Genomic DNA, 13571 nt, shown 5'->3' with positions numbered 1-13571 from the left:
ACAACAGGGCATACAATATGACTCCTGTCTCTAAATAACTGTTCTCACGCACTCACCATAAAAGGTCAAATCTGTCTGAGCTCTGAGGTCCTTTTGAATGGAAATACACTTTATTACATTATTACATGAATCCTGATTTAGCACACTTCTCTAGATTTAAAAAAATATTTCCAGAACAAAGACGATATGCTAACGGAGGTGTTCCAGGTTCAGAAAATTAAAGTTCTCCACAGTATTTTTGTTCCAATCACCTGGATTTGCTCATTAGATCAGTTCTTCAAGCAGGTGGTAGAACTAGTTCATGGGTAGATCAACACATGCGAGGATGTTTACTTTCGAACCCCTGGACTTTCCACCTCTGCTGACTGAGCACATGGTTTTACACCACAGCCAATAGAAAACTGGCAGCGCTGTCACACCTGAATCTCACCCCACAAGCCGAAGACTGGGAACGACATTACATTATTGGCATTTAGCAGACGCTCTTATCCAGAGCGACGTAGAGTTGATTAGACTAAGGAGGAGACAGTCCTCCCCTGGAGCAATGCAGGGTTAAGGGCCTTACTCATGGCCCTTGTCCTTATCTTTGTTGTACAGGTAGCAGTTGAAATTGTACTTACCTCTAGGGTCTTTCAGCGAACTTATCCCTGGTTATGGGTATGCACTTTGTTGTACGTCGCTCTGGATAAGAGCGTCTGCCAAATGCCAATAATGTAATGTAATGTAATACTCAAGGGCCCAACGGCTGTGCGAATCTTATTGTGGCTACACCGGGGATCAAACCTCCGACCTTGTGTGTCCCAGTCATGTACCTTAACCACTACGCTACAGGCCGCCCCACACACTTACACACACACTCTCTCACACACACACACTTACACACTCTCTCTCTCACAGACACACACACTCACACACTTACACACACACTCTCACACACACACTTACACACACTCTCTCACACACACTTACTTACAATGTCTCACACACATACATACACACACACACACACATTTACACACACTCTCACACTCACAAACACACTCTCACACGCACACTTACACACACTCTCTCACACACACGCACACACACACACACACTTACACACACATACTGTTTCTCAGACCTACGCTAACGACCTGTCACACCTGTCACCTGTTCTCCTCTCTAGGAGACATACAGGGTTTCCACCCGGGAGACAGGACAGGACAGGACAGTTTTTTAACGAACAGTTTGCTCCTTTCCTGTTTCATCTGCGCTCCTCTGGAATCTCACGGGTGTCATGCACTGTAAATGACTTTGAGTGGCTGAAAAGGAAACATTGGAAACATTGGAAAGATGTTGTATGTCTGGTTATATTAATTCAGCATTCTCATTTTAATTACGTATATAACAACTAATATATTCACAAAGGAACTGAACGTGGCCAAGAGAAAGTGGTCGAGTCCCTTAATGAGGATACCAAACTCTAATTTTCAGGAGCACAAGCACCCCACGGCACTGCTTACTGTTCTGGGCTCACACTTCCTTGGTCTCCACAGAGGTTATTAAAATGCTGGGGGGAAAAGATTGTCTGAACTTTAAACAGGTAATAGCCATTGGATTGGATTCTCAATCCCTATATATATATGTTAGGCTCTTTAAAGAATCATATTTTTGAAGTATTATTTTATGAATCTTAATGAAATTTAGATTTTGGCTATCACGTGTGAGAAAACTTCAGCAATATTGCTGGTGGATTCTAGTGCCCCCTTGTGGTCACTGTAATGATTGCTTCACATCTAGAGGTATTGGCTTGTTTGGTGAGTTCACAATGGTATAGCCAGTAATAGTTCAGTAACATCATGAGTTGACTCCCGAAATGATGGAATTTTGGAACAAACTAAATTAATATAAAAAATTTATTTTAAAAATATGCAAGCATTGCAAGGCAAAAATGTAGGCTAAATAATATATTATTTTCTTCAGTCTAGTAGCAGTCCAAGTGTATTCCAGAAAAGGCACTGTTCCCTTTCTAATCACCCTGCCAGAGTAGACCCAGCACATTGCAGGAGGGATGGCATTTTGTGAGGCCTAGTCATTGTGTTTGTCCTGCTCGGTGGTGTACCCTGGTCCCGGAGAGCTGCAGGGTCTGCTGGCTCTTCTTCCCACCCTGAAATCTGTGCCCAGTTCATGCCCAAGTAAGCAGGTGAGGATAACTGTGTAGTTAATCTACTTTAATTGACCGGCATCGGCTGTTAGCAAAAACCAGCCGACCGTGCTGAGAAACGTTATTGATGAGGACTGTTACTGTTCCATCCCATCATCTTTAAGTCACATAAAGATAGTCGTGTATGCAGAGCCATGGGCTGACCTGGTGCTTTGCATAAAAATGTGGCAGTAAAGAGGATGTAAAATGGCCACAGACTGGATGAGATGGTCCCAAGGTGATATTTAATGATAGCGACTACGTTTCGACCTTCCTTGGTCTTCGTCAGGCATACAGAGTGAAAGTATATGCGGGGGTGTATATATACACAGATAAGACAAAGAACACCCACATAGCTCCTCCTATCACTGCACATAAAGTAGATCCTGGTGGTGTTTGTCAGTAAGAAAATCCATCACGTGCATTATGTTAGTCGTATAATAAAAAGACGTATACAAGAAAACCTATTTAAGGCACCATAAACAAATATAAATAATCTGGACATGGGAGAATTACGATACTCACACAAAAGATTTAATGTCATATTCCTCATTCAGTCCCTTAAGGGACATAGTATTGAGATAATACATCAAATATGTCTCCCTTCCTGAAAGTCTTTTCTCATGAAAATATATCCCCCTCTAGGTTGGATATCCAGCTACAGGGAATTTTATTCTTTTTCATTTTGAAATGCTTACGTTTCTGTATTTTGCACTTCATGTCATTTGTCTTCAAACCACCAATTTTGTGTAGAAAGACGGATGGATAAAAAATAAATAAATAAAAATTCACAAAAATTCTGCAAGATAACAATGCAAAAACATATTTTCATTGTGAAAGCTTTGCTAATTTGTCATTTTAACTAGCTTCTACATTATTACAGTCATTTGGGATAATATTTCAGTTCATAAATGTATAATTAAGACCAAGACTTGACTAAATATTCAGCTACACATTTATACATTCAGAAACACCTCCCTGTCACATTTCCTGCTCTTGGTTTTGATTATTGATTATTATAATCACCAGTTGGTCTTTTTGTGCTTATCTATTATTATTCCTATTTATTGTAACCAACAATATTTGATATTAACTGCCATCTTTAATGGTCAATCGAACATCTGCATTTCATATTAATATTCTTTGATGTCACCACTGACATCTTAAGGATATTTGTTCTTTGCGTGTCGAGCCTACTTTTCTTGTACCAGTCCGTTATTCGTACAAATCCATCACAGGTCCAGTGCTCAGTTATACAGTATAGTCACACTTAAAGGCTACATATGTCCAGTGCTCAGTTATACAGTATAGTCACACTTAAAGGCTACATATGTCCAGTGCTCAGTTATACAGTATAGTCACACTTAAAGGCTACATATGTCCAGTGCTCAGTTATACAGTATAGTCACACTTAAAGGCTACATATGTCCAGTGCTCAGTTATACAGTATAATCACACTTAAAGGCTACATATGTCCAGTGCTCAGTTATACAGTATAGTCACACTTAAAGGCTACATATGTCCAGTGCTCAGTTATACAGTATAGTCACACTTAAAGGCTACATATGTCCAGTGCTCAGTTATACAGTATAATCACGCTTAAAGGCTACATATGTCCAGCGCTCAGTTATACAGTATAATCACACTTAAAGGCTACATATGTCCAGTGCTCAGTTATACAGTATAGTCACACTTAAAGGCTACATATGTCCAGTGCTCAGTTATACAGTATAGTCACACTTAAAGGCTACATATGTCCAGTGCTCAGTTATACAGTATAGTCACACTTAAAGGCTACATATGTCCAGTGCTCAGTTATACAGTATAGTCACACTTAAAGGCTACATATGTCCAGTGCTCAGTTATACAGTATAGTCACACTTAAAGGCTACATATGTCCAGTGCTCAGTTATACAGTATAATCACACTTAAAGGCTACATATGTCCAGTGCTCAGTTATACAGTATAGTCACACTTAAAGGCTGCATATGTCCAGTGCTCAGTTATACAGTATAGTCACACTTAAAGGCTACATATGTCCAGCGCTCAGTTATACAGTATAATCACACTTAAAGGCTACATATGTCCAGTGCTCAGTTATACAGTATAGTCACACTTAAAGGCTACATATGTCCAGTGCTCAGTTATACAGTATAATCACACTTAAAGGCTACATATGTCCAGTGCTCAGTTATACAGTATAGTCACACTTAAAGGCTACATATGTCCAGTGCTCAGTTATACAGTATAGTCACACTTAAAGGCTACATATGTCCAGTGCTCAGTTATACAGTATAATCACGCTTAAAGGCTACATATGTCCAGCGCTCAGTTATACAGTATAATCACACTTAAAGGCTACATATGTCCAGTGCTCAGTTATACAGTATAGTCACACTTAAAGGCTACATATGTCCAGTGCTCAGTTATACAGTATAGTCACACTTAAAGGCTACATATGTCCAGTGCTCAGTTATACAGTATAATCACACTTAAAGGCTACATATGTCCAGTGCTCAGTTATACAGTATAATCACACTTAAAGGCTACATATGTCCAGTGCTCAGTTATACAGTATAGTCACACTTAAAGGCTACATATGTCCAGTGCTCAGTTATACAGTATAATCACACTTAAAGGCTACATATGTCCAGCGCTCAGTTATACAGTATAATCACACTTAAAGGCTACATATGTCCAGTGCTCAGTTATACAGTATAGTCACACTTAAAGGCTACATATGTCCAGTGCTCAGTTATACAGTATAATCACACTTAAAGGCTACATATGTCCAGTGCTCAGTTATACAGTATAGTCACACTTAAAGGCTACATATGTCCAGTGCTCAGTTATACAGTATAGTCACACTTAAAGGCTACATATGTCCAGTGCTCAGTTATACAGTATAATCACGCTTAAAGGCTACATATGTCCAGCGCTCAGTTATACAGTATAATCACACTTAAAGGCTACATATGTCCAGTGCTCAGTTATACAGTATAGTCACACTTAAAGGCTACATATGTCCAGTGCTCAGTTATACAGTATAGTCACACTTAAAGGCTACATATGTCCAGTGCTCAGTTATACAGTATAATCACACTTAAAGGCTACATATGTCCAGTGCTCAGTTATACAGTATAATCACACTTAAAGGCTACATATGTCCAGTGCTCAGTTATACAGTATAGTCACACTTAAAGGCTACATATGTCCAGTGCTCAGTTATACAGTATAGTCACACTTAAAGGCTACATATGTCCAGTGCTCAGTTATACAGTATAGTCACACTTAAAGGCTACATATGTCCAGTGCTCAGTTATACAGTATAGTCACACTTAAAGGCTACATATGTCCAGTGCTCAGTTATACAGTATAATCACACTTAAAGGCTACATATGTCCAGTGCTCAGTTATACAGTATAGTCACACTTAAAGGCTGCATATGTCCAGTGCTCAGTTATACAGTATAGTCACACTTAAAGGCTACATATGTCCAGCGCTCAGTTATACAGTATAATCACACTTAAAGGCTACATATGTCCAGTGCTCAGTTATACAGTATAGTCACACTTAAAGGCTACATATGTCCAGTGCTCAGTTATACAGTATAATCACACTTAAAGGCTACATATGTCCAGTGCTCAGTTATACAGTATAGTCACACTTAAAGGCTACATATGTCCAGTGCTCAGTTATACAGTATAGTCACACTTAAAGGCTACATATGTCCAGTGCTCAGTTATACAGTATAATCACGCTTAAAGGCTACATATGTCCAGCGCTCAGTTATACAGTATAATCACACTTAAAGGCTACATATGTCCAGTGCTCAGTTATACAGTATAATCACACTTAAAGGCTACATATGTCCAGCGCTCAGTTATACAGTATAGTCACACTTAAAGGCTACATATGTCCAGCGCTCAGTTATACAGTATAGTCACACTTAAAGGCTACATATGTCCAGTGCTCAGTCATACAGTATAATCACACTTAAAGGCTGCATATGTCCAGTGCTCAGTTATACAGTATAGTCACACTTAAAGGCTACATATGTCCAGTGCTCAGTTATACAGTATAATCACACTTAAAGGCTACATATGTCCAGTGCTCAGTTATACAGTATAGTCACACTTAAAGGCTACATATGTCCAGTGCTCAGTTATACAGTATAATCACACTTAAAGGCTACATATGTCCAGTGCTCAGTTATACAGTATAGTCACACTTAAAGGCTGCATATGTCCAGTGCTCAGTTATACAGTATAGTCACACTTAAAGGCTACACACTTTTTATGGGTATGACCAGGAAGAGAGGAGGAACATGGGAAAGTATTTACAGATACGGCACCTGCTGCGAGGAATACTACGAGTAGAAAATTTCACGCATACACTTGTGGATCATGCCGTGGCCTACAGAAATACGACACGGATTCCACCAGGTGACAAATCCAATTATGGCTCGAGTTCCGTGGCTCCGTTGCCAGGGGCTGCCCGGTTCAAGCAGACATTCTGAGGACAGTGTAAATATAGCGTCTTTCAAAATGGCGACTCCCAAATTCCATGACATTGAACGTGAATTAAGTGCACTGTTGCTATCGCTGGGGCTGGCTAAGATCTGTCACTCACCACCCTCCTGTTACTCTAGTGTAGACTTTCTTCACATCCTGATTCCCGAGATGGAAATCGGACCTGTGTTTCTCAGAGTGATAACGAGTTGCAGGCTACGTGGTTCCAATATTACCATCCCTCCAATGTAACCGGAGTTTGATATGGCCATATTTTAGTGCAGGCCTGTTTGTCGGTCATGAGTCATGGGTCAGGAGCAGGGCCACTGCCAGGCACTTTGGGCCCCAAGAAAAGACCGTCCATTGGGCTCCAGCCCCACAGGCCAGTGGCCACATCCCTGCACAACCGCAGCACAATGAGGGCCAACGTTAGTCAGTTCAGGAATAACCCTAGCTTCACCTCCACACACAGCACCGCTGGTTAAAACTATTATTAGTAAAAGACCAAAAAACTGATGCAACTTTGCTGAGCCTTTCTAGTCGATGGTCACTGTTCCTCTACGTCGATCGTGGCATTTAATCCCGCGAGCAGCTGTCTTGCGCGCGAGTAGCCTTTCTTTGACAGCGTATTACGGCAGCCCAGAATAGGCGACCCCGGCAGCCTACTCCGGGTTCCTCCGTCATGTACAGTACACCGCGTGCGTATATCATGTTCCCGCGCAGGGCCACAACCCCAAGGCTTTCCCCTCGCTGGAGCTCCGGGTCTGGCCCATATCCTCGCCTCCCTCCAATTATAGACCCGCAGAGCGTCACCCCCACTGGCCCTGTATCATTACTAAACATGGCCTTCTGTCACTTCCCAACACGTGCCAACAAGTTCACCCTCGCCGTAGCCCTGGAGCTGTCCCGCGGCATGTGTGTACGAAACCTGCTGATGTGGGGGACTCAGGAGAGCAACGCTGGAGGAGTCGTACGCTACCTCTGATGAGGTATTCTAAGAAATGTTTTTAATGTTCTTCAGACAGTGAGAACTAGGCTGTCGGGTTCATTCATGAACATAGCCACGCGTTAGAGATTCCCAATGTAGGCTAACTAAATATGAGCGCAATTAAGCCCAAAATACTACACTTTATTAAAATCATGTTTTTTTTTATAACTTTATTTAATTTGCTATATAATAATAAAGAATATAAGAAAGTAGTTTCCTACCTCAGAAAACAAATACGTATTAAATATGAATGATTTAAGGTTTAAAATATGTAGAGCAGTAATTGAACAAATGCTACATTGATGAAGATGGGATTTTAAGAGTTCAGTTCATTGTGTGAGGTCAGTGATTCCATGGGTCATGCCCCAGAGACTGTCACAACTGCCTAATAAATGGCAGCGGACCACGGATCTGCGGAAGGTCTTGAATAGAGTCCCATTGGGCGCCGCTGTGCAAGCTTTAACAGCCCTTTGAGGGTGTTCAGAATAACTTAACTGTGGCATTATACGCAGGCTTTTTTTAATGCCAGTGTGAAACCTGACAGGCCATTTCATGCTTCTAATTTGAGTCAAGAGAGATGAATGACGAATGGCATGGCCTTCCATTCAGATAAGCACAGCACTTGACAAGAAAGCAAATTAAGAGTTAATCATTCACATACTGTATAGATTAAGGAGTGCTTGCTGTTATTCAAATCAGCATGACGGAAGCCCCAATCTATCAAACGCAGAACACATTTCAGTTGTTATCGTCGCCACCTCTGTGTTCACTGTTTCGGTGGAAATTCCTTTATCTCCTGTGCTTTCACTGCAGCTGCCTGCTTGAAACCGCCACGGCTGACTAAGGAAATCTATTAATAATTGGTCCTCAGTTATAATTATTTCAGACAGATCATTCAAAATCTTCTATGTACACTATAGCGTATATTGTATTCGAGTTACTGTTCAATTTGTCTGAAAGTCTCTCAATACAGATACATTTGTACTACTGTCTGTTCTGGCTCCACGGTGGTGGAACGAACTCCCCGTTGAGGTCAGAACTGTAGAATCTCTCCCCACCTTCAAGCGCAGGCTGAAGACACACCTCTTCAAGCAGCACCTCTCCCCATCCCTCCCTGTGAACCTTAATTGTTGTCTCTGTGACTTGCTTAGTGTATCGGTATTTTTAGTTGGCTAGGTAAGCAGTGTTTGGATAATTAACTTTGGTCACTTTTGCTCTGTTTGTTTGTTTGTTCAAAAAAAAAAAAAAAAAAGGCCCTTGTCCTTATCTTTGTTGTACAGGTAGCAGTTGAAATTGTACTTCCCTCTCGGGTCTTTCAGCAAACTTATCCCTGGTTATGGGTATGCACTTTGTTGTACGTCGCTCTGGATAAGAGCGTCTGCCAAATGCCAATAATGTAAATTACTCCAGAATCACAGCAGTGTCTGGGCCCATACCTCACTCTGATTATATCAGAACCTAACAATGCAATATAATCTTGCAAAGAAACAAACTTCACCAAACACATTTTCCTTACACACAAAAGACATCTGTAGTTGTGATGACAACAATTCCTTGTGTAACAAACAATCACATTCTACCAAAGCTGAATTGAATAATTCATGTGACTTCTGAGAGAGTGCTCCTCTAAGGAGTCCTGCATATCTGCTCCTTTTTTTAACAATGTAATTTCGAAACGTGGGCTCCAAACTCCAGAAATAACAGGTGTGGCTTTACATGTGGGAATTTACTGATGCATTATTTCAGTCAGACATTTAAAAAGTAGCACACTTGGAAGAATTGGCTTTCTAAAAGGTTCCTCTGTGGGAGAGGAGAAGAGCCACTGGGCTGGATGTAGAGATTAGGGGCTAAAGCCAGGTTTTTACATTGCATGTTCATCACTGGAATCTTATGCTGATCTAAAGTTTCCTGATCAGTCGTTCAGATAACGGAGAAAGACAAGAGATTGCCTGCTAAAATTCCTGACATTTTCCAAGATGCCTTATAACACAATTCAGTCTACTATCTTCTGTGGGCTTACGGACTTCAAAGAATCGTGCTGGGGCTGTCAACACCAGGAGGAAACTCTCCAAAAAATGCTAATTTCTGACCCTTCAAAGCCATTCCTGGCGGGAGGCTGCATGGGAGGCTAAGGGCACCTGATGGGGGAGAGGATAAGCCTGTTCACTGGGAGGTCACGGAGGCCTCGCCCATGTCCCGGTCCTCAGCCCACGCGGGGTAGCCCATCTGTCACCTCACCTGCCCCTGCCCATCAGTCCCGCTACCGCATTCCAGACCACTCCCTCAACACTCCTCCGCACCCCTCCATTACCCCGGATCACCCATCCCCCGCTCCCCAACAGCTCCGCCACACACAATGCACACACAGGAGTTTGGAAGATCTAGCGCGGCTAGAGAGAACAGAAGCGAGGGAATGCACTTCCATTCATAAAATGTCAACCTGTATGGATACCTGTATTGCCAATGAACCCTTTAAGGTGCAGGCACGCAACTGTGCGCTCAGAATGTTCTCAACTGAGCATTCTAACGCTGATGTAACAGTCAATCCTGGAGTTCTAGAATTCTAAATGTTCAATTAAAATTTTTTTTAAAACCTACTCTTCAAAGGGTTAATTCCACCTAAGAATTGCAATGGCCCTGTTTGACTGTAGGGTGGCAGTGCAACATAGTAGATAAGCAACTAGGTGCAGCCATTCTGTGCTTGAGCTACATGCAAAACCTGGGCACCTTGAGGAGGATATCCAGGTGTATATGTGGATTGCATGTAAAAACGTAATGTGTGTGTAACTCGCTCTGGTCTGCAAGATGCCTTGAGTGAAAATGTAAAATGTCAATGCCCTGTTAACGGATAGATTAACAGATGAATAGAATGACTTTACTTATCCAAAGGCACTTCATTTGTGGCATCAGTGTCAGAAATGAGATATAGAATTCAGACTATTATCATACTGATGCACTCAAGGATTCACATTTACGGCCATATTTTAACCATTCAGACTGCACTGTGTAAAGGCAGGCTTATCACATGTCTCAAATCAAAGTCTGCCTGCATCAAGGCATTCACGTTCAGCCTATGGCGTCTCAACACCAGCGACTGCTTAATGAATCTATCATGAAAATCACTATGAAACATGACATAAATCCATTAACTGGACACTTGGACAGAAAGGGGGGAAATAATTATAATGAAATACATTATTTACTATAACAGCATGTGAGTGTATAGTATCTGAACCTGATGCAAACTGCTCCTTGAGTAAATGCATTAGCCTGATGATTCAGTGACACAGTGCTAATAGATGAATGGCTCATTCTGCTTAGTCCAAGCAGCACAGCCCGCACAGGTGCTGCTGACAGATTAGGTCTCATGTTCAGGTAACCTCCTGGGAATACAGGGGAAATATTGACCTCGCCCAAACACTTAACAATAAACAAAGCAGCACATTGTGCAGTTCATGTCGGTCTTTGGACACAAGGGGAAGGGAACATTGCCCAAAGATTCCTCTCTGATAACGATCCAGTGCGACGAGGTTGATTTATTCATCACAGACTTTGCATAATGTTCCAGGGGGATTTTCCTGGGAATTGCCTTGGCTCGGTCAGGCTTGACACTCAGTCACAGACAACAGGTTTGTAAAGTGCTCGACTTAACCTGTGGAGAAACAGCTTTGCCAAAATGGAAGCCGGAACCAATGCATAGACATGATTTTTACAATCACAGCAGCTGTTAACTAAGGTAGAAAAAAAAACTTACTGGATACAGCAGGAATGCAGTTACCTGGTCTATATGTTTAATGATATATTTATAATATTATATTATTTGGTAGCACTGTTGCCTCACAAGGGCGGCACGGATGGTGCAGTGGGTAGCACTGCTGCCTCACAGCAAGGAGGTCCTGGGTTCGAATCCCCGTTGGCTGGGGCCTCTCTGTGCAGAGTTTGCATGTTCTCCCTGTGTCTGCGTGGATTCCCTCCGGGTACTCCGGTTTCCTCCCACAGTTCAAAAACATGCAGGTTAGGCTGATTGGAGAGTCTAAATTGCCTGTAGGTGTGTGTGCCCTGCGATGGACTGGCGACCTGTGCAGGGTGTATTCTTGCCTTTCCCCCAATGTATGCTGGGATAGGCTCCAGCCCCCCTGCGACCCTGTTCAGGATAAGCGGGTTAGGATAATGAATGAATGTTATATTATTTGGTAGCACTGTTGCCTCACAGCAAGATGGTTCTGGGTTTGGGTCCCAGCCTGGGAGTTGTTTTGCCTGTGTCCATGTGGGCCTCCAGTTTCGTCCCACAGTCCTAAGACATGCAAGTTAGATTCATTTCGGAGTCCCCCCCCCAACCCTGACCAAAACATTCAATTTAGCCTCACTTGACCGCAGCACCTTTATTCAATCATATTTTAAATGAGACCAAAAACGAATGTTTTTGTCAGATACAGCATCGCCGTGTGACAATATATATCTTTTCTTCATCCATTTTAACAGCGCTGGACCGTATTGCATGGAAATCATGTGTTGTCCAGACAGCAGATGGTGCAATTGCACAATAAAATCGACTTTCACTGTTAGGAGGAACAACGCAGATGCTAGCCTCCTATTTGAGGACTTTCAAGGTTGGTATAGGTTAAGATAAGGCATTTAATAACATTCAAAGATGACGTGCTTCATATTAGTACCACACAATGACATGACGATCGAAATAACAAGAAAAGTATCTAAACCAGCATTGACTTTTTTCCTAATGGAAACTTGTCATGTTCTTTTGCGTAAGTGAAACATGTCATGTTCTTTGGTGGAAAGCTGTGTTTCGATCATATGCTTAGGATATAGCTACTATTGTTGCTATAATATATTATTATCCGTTTATTAATGGCATGTAAACCTTTAACTACAAGCCGAAAAGTGCCGAGAAGTCTGGATAGTACATCTGCTTACATTTGACGCATCGTGGGTAATATTTAATGACCGCAGGACAGGTGAAATAATGGCAACTCTGCAGTCTGTCGCGGTCAGCTCGCGCCAAGAACGTCACGCCTTTCACACAAGCGGCGCACGTGCCCATAACCTGAGCCCCAAGAACCCAGGAACGCCAACTATAAATTTGAATTTAAAAAATGGGAGCATTATACTAAGCCTACATAACTCGAATGTACGATTACGGGCAGTACCTTGGCTATGCATATCGGGTTGCAGTTTAAACACTGCATGTATATAATGAAGTGTAAATAAGTTGTATTATTATTGGTAATGATAATAATAATAATCATCATCATCATAATTATAAAAATATCCTAATAATTTAAGGTACACTTAAGAAAAGTACAAATCGATGAAAGCAGTTAGAGATTAAAACAAAATGTACCCTGCGTCTAAGAATTACGTTGACTTCCAAAACTGTGCGGTATCAGTAACACCAGGTTTGTATTAACGCAATGTAGGTAGATAATTTCACGGTACAGTAAAATACAATTACATATGTGGTAGTAAAACATGCTACTACAACTGCCTGCAACAAGCCATAACCGTCACCATCCCCGCGCTTACTACTGACCCCTTTTTCTACTACTGTCATGCTTCGTTCAGTCAGTGTGCAATGTTGTTACTAGAGCGTACCACAGGCTCCACCTCCCACAGGCAGACACCGCTGCATTTATCTCCCCGCCGCAAAGAATAGTCCTCTTCCTATGCTGAAATTTTTAATTAACCGTTCAACGTTGCGAAGTTTTGTATGTTTTTAGGGCTTTGTGATACATTATCGTCACAAATGATAAACACATTCAGGTTGTGTTTTACTCCGAAATGTTGATTTGGTGGGAAAGACGCGGAGGGATACCACACCGAGAAAGAAGTACCAGAAGTACAAATCTTGTAGTATTAAAACCCGCGGGAG

Source organism: Conger conger, chromosome 9 (genome assembly GCF_963514075.1).
Source record: "Conger conger chromosome 9, fConCon1.1, whole genome shotgun sequence".
NCBI lineage: Eukaryota > Metazoa > Chordata > Actinopteri > Anguilliformes > Congridae > Conger > Conger conger.
The sequence above is the reverse complement of the archived record's forward strand: the minus strand, read 5'-3'. Positions refer to the sequence as shown.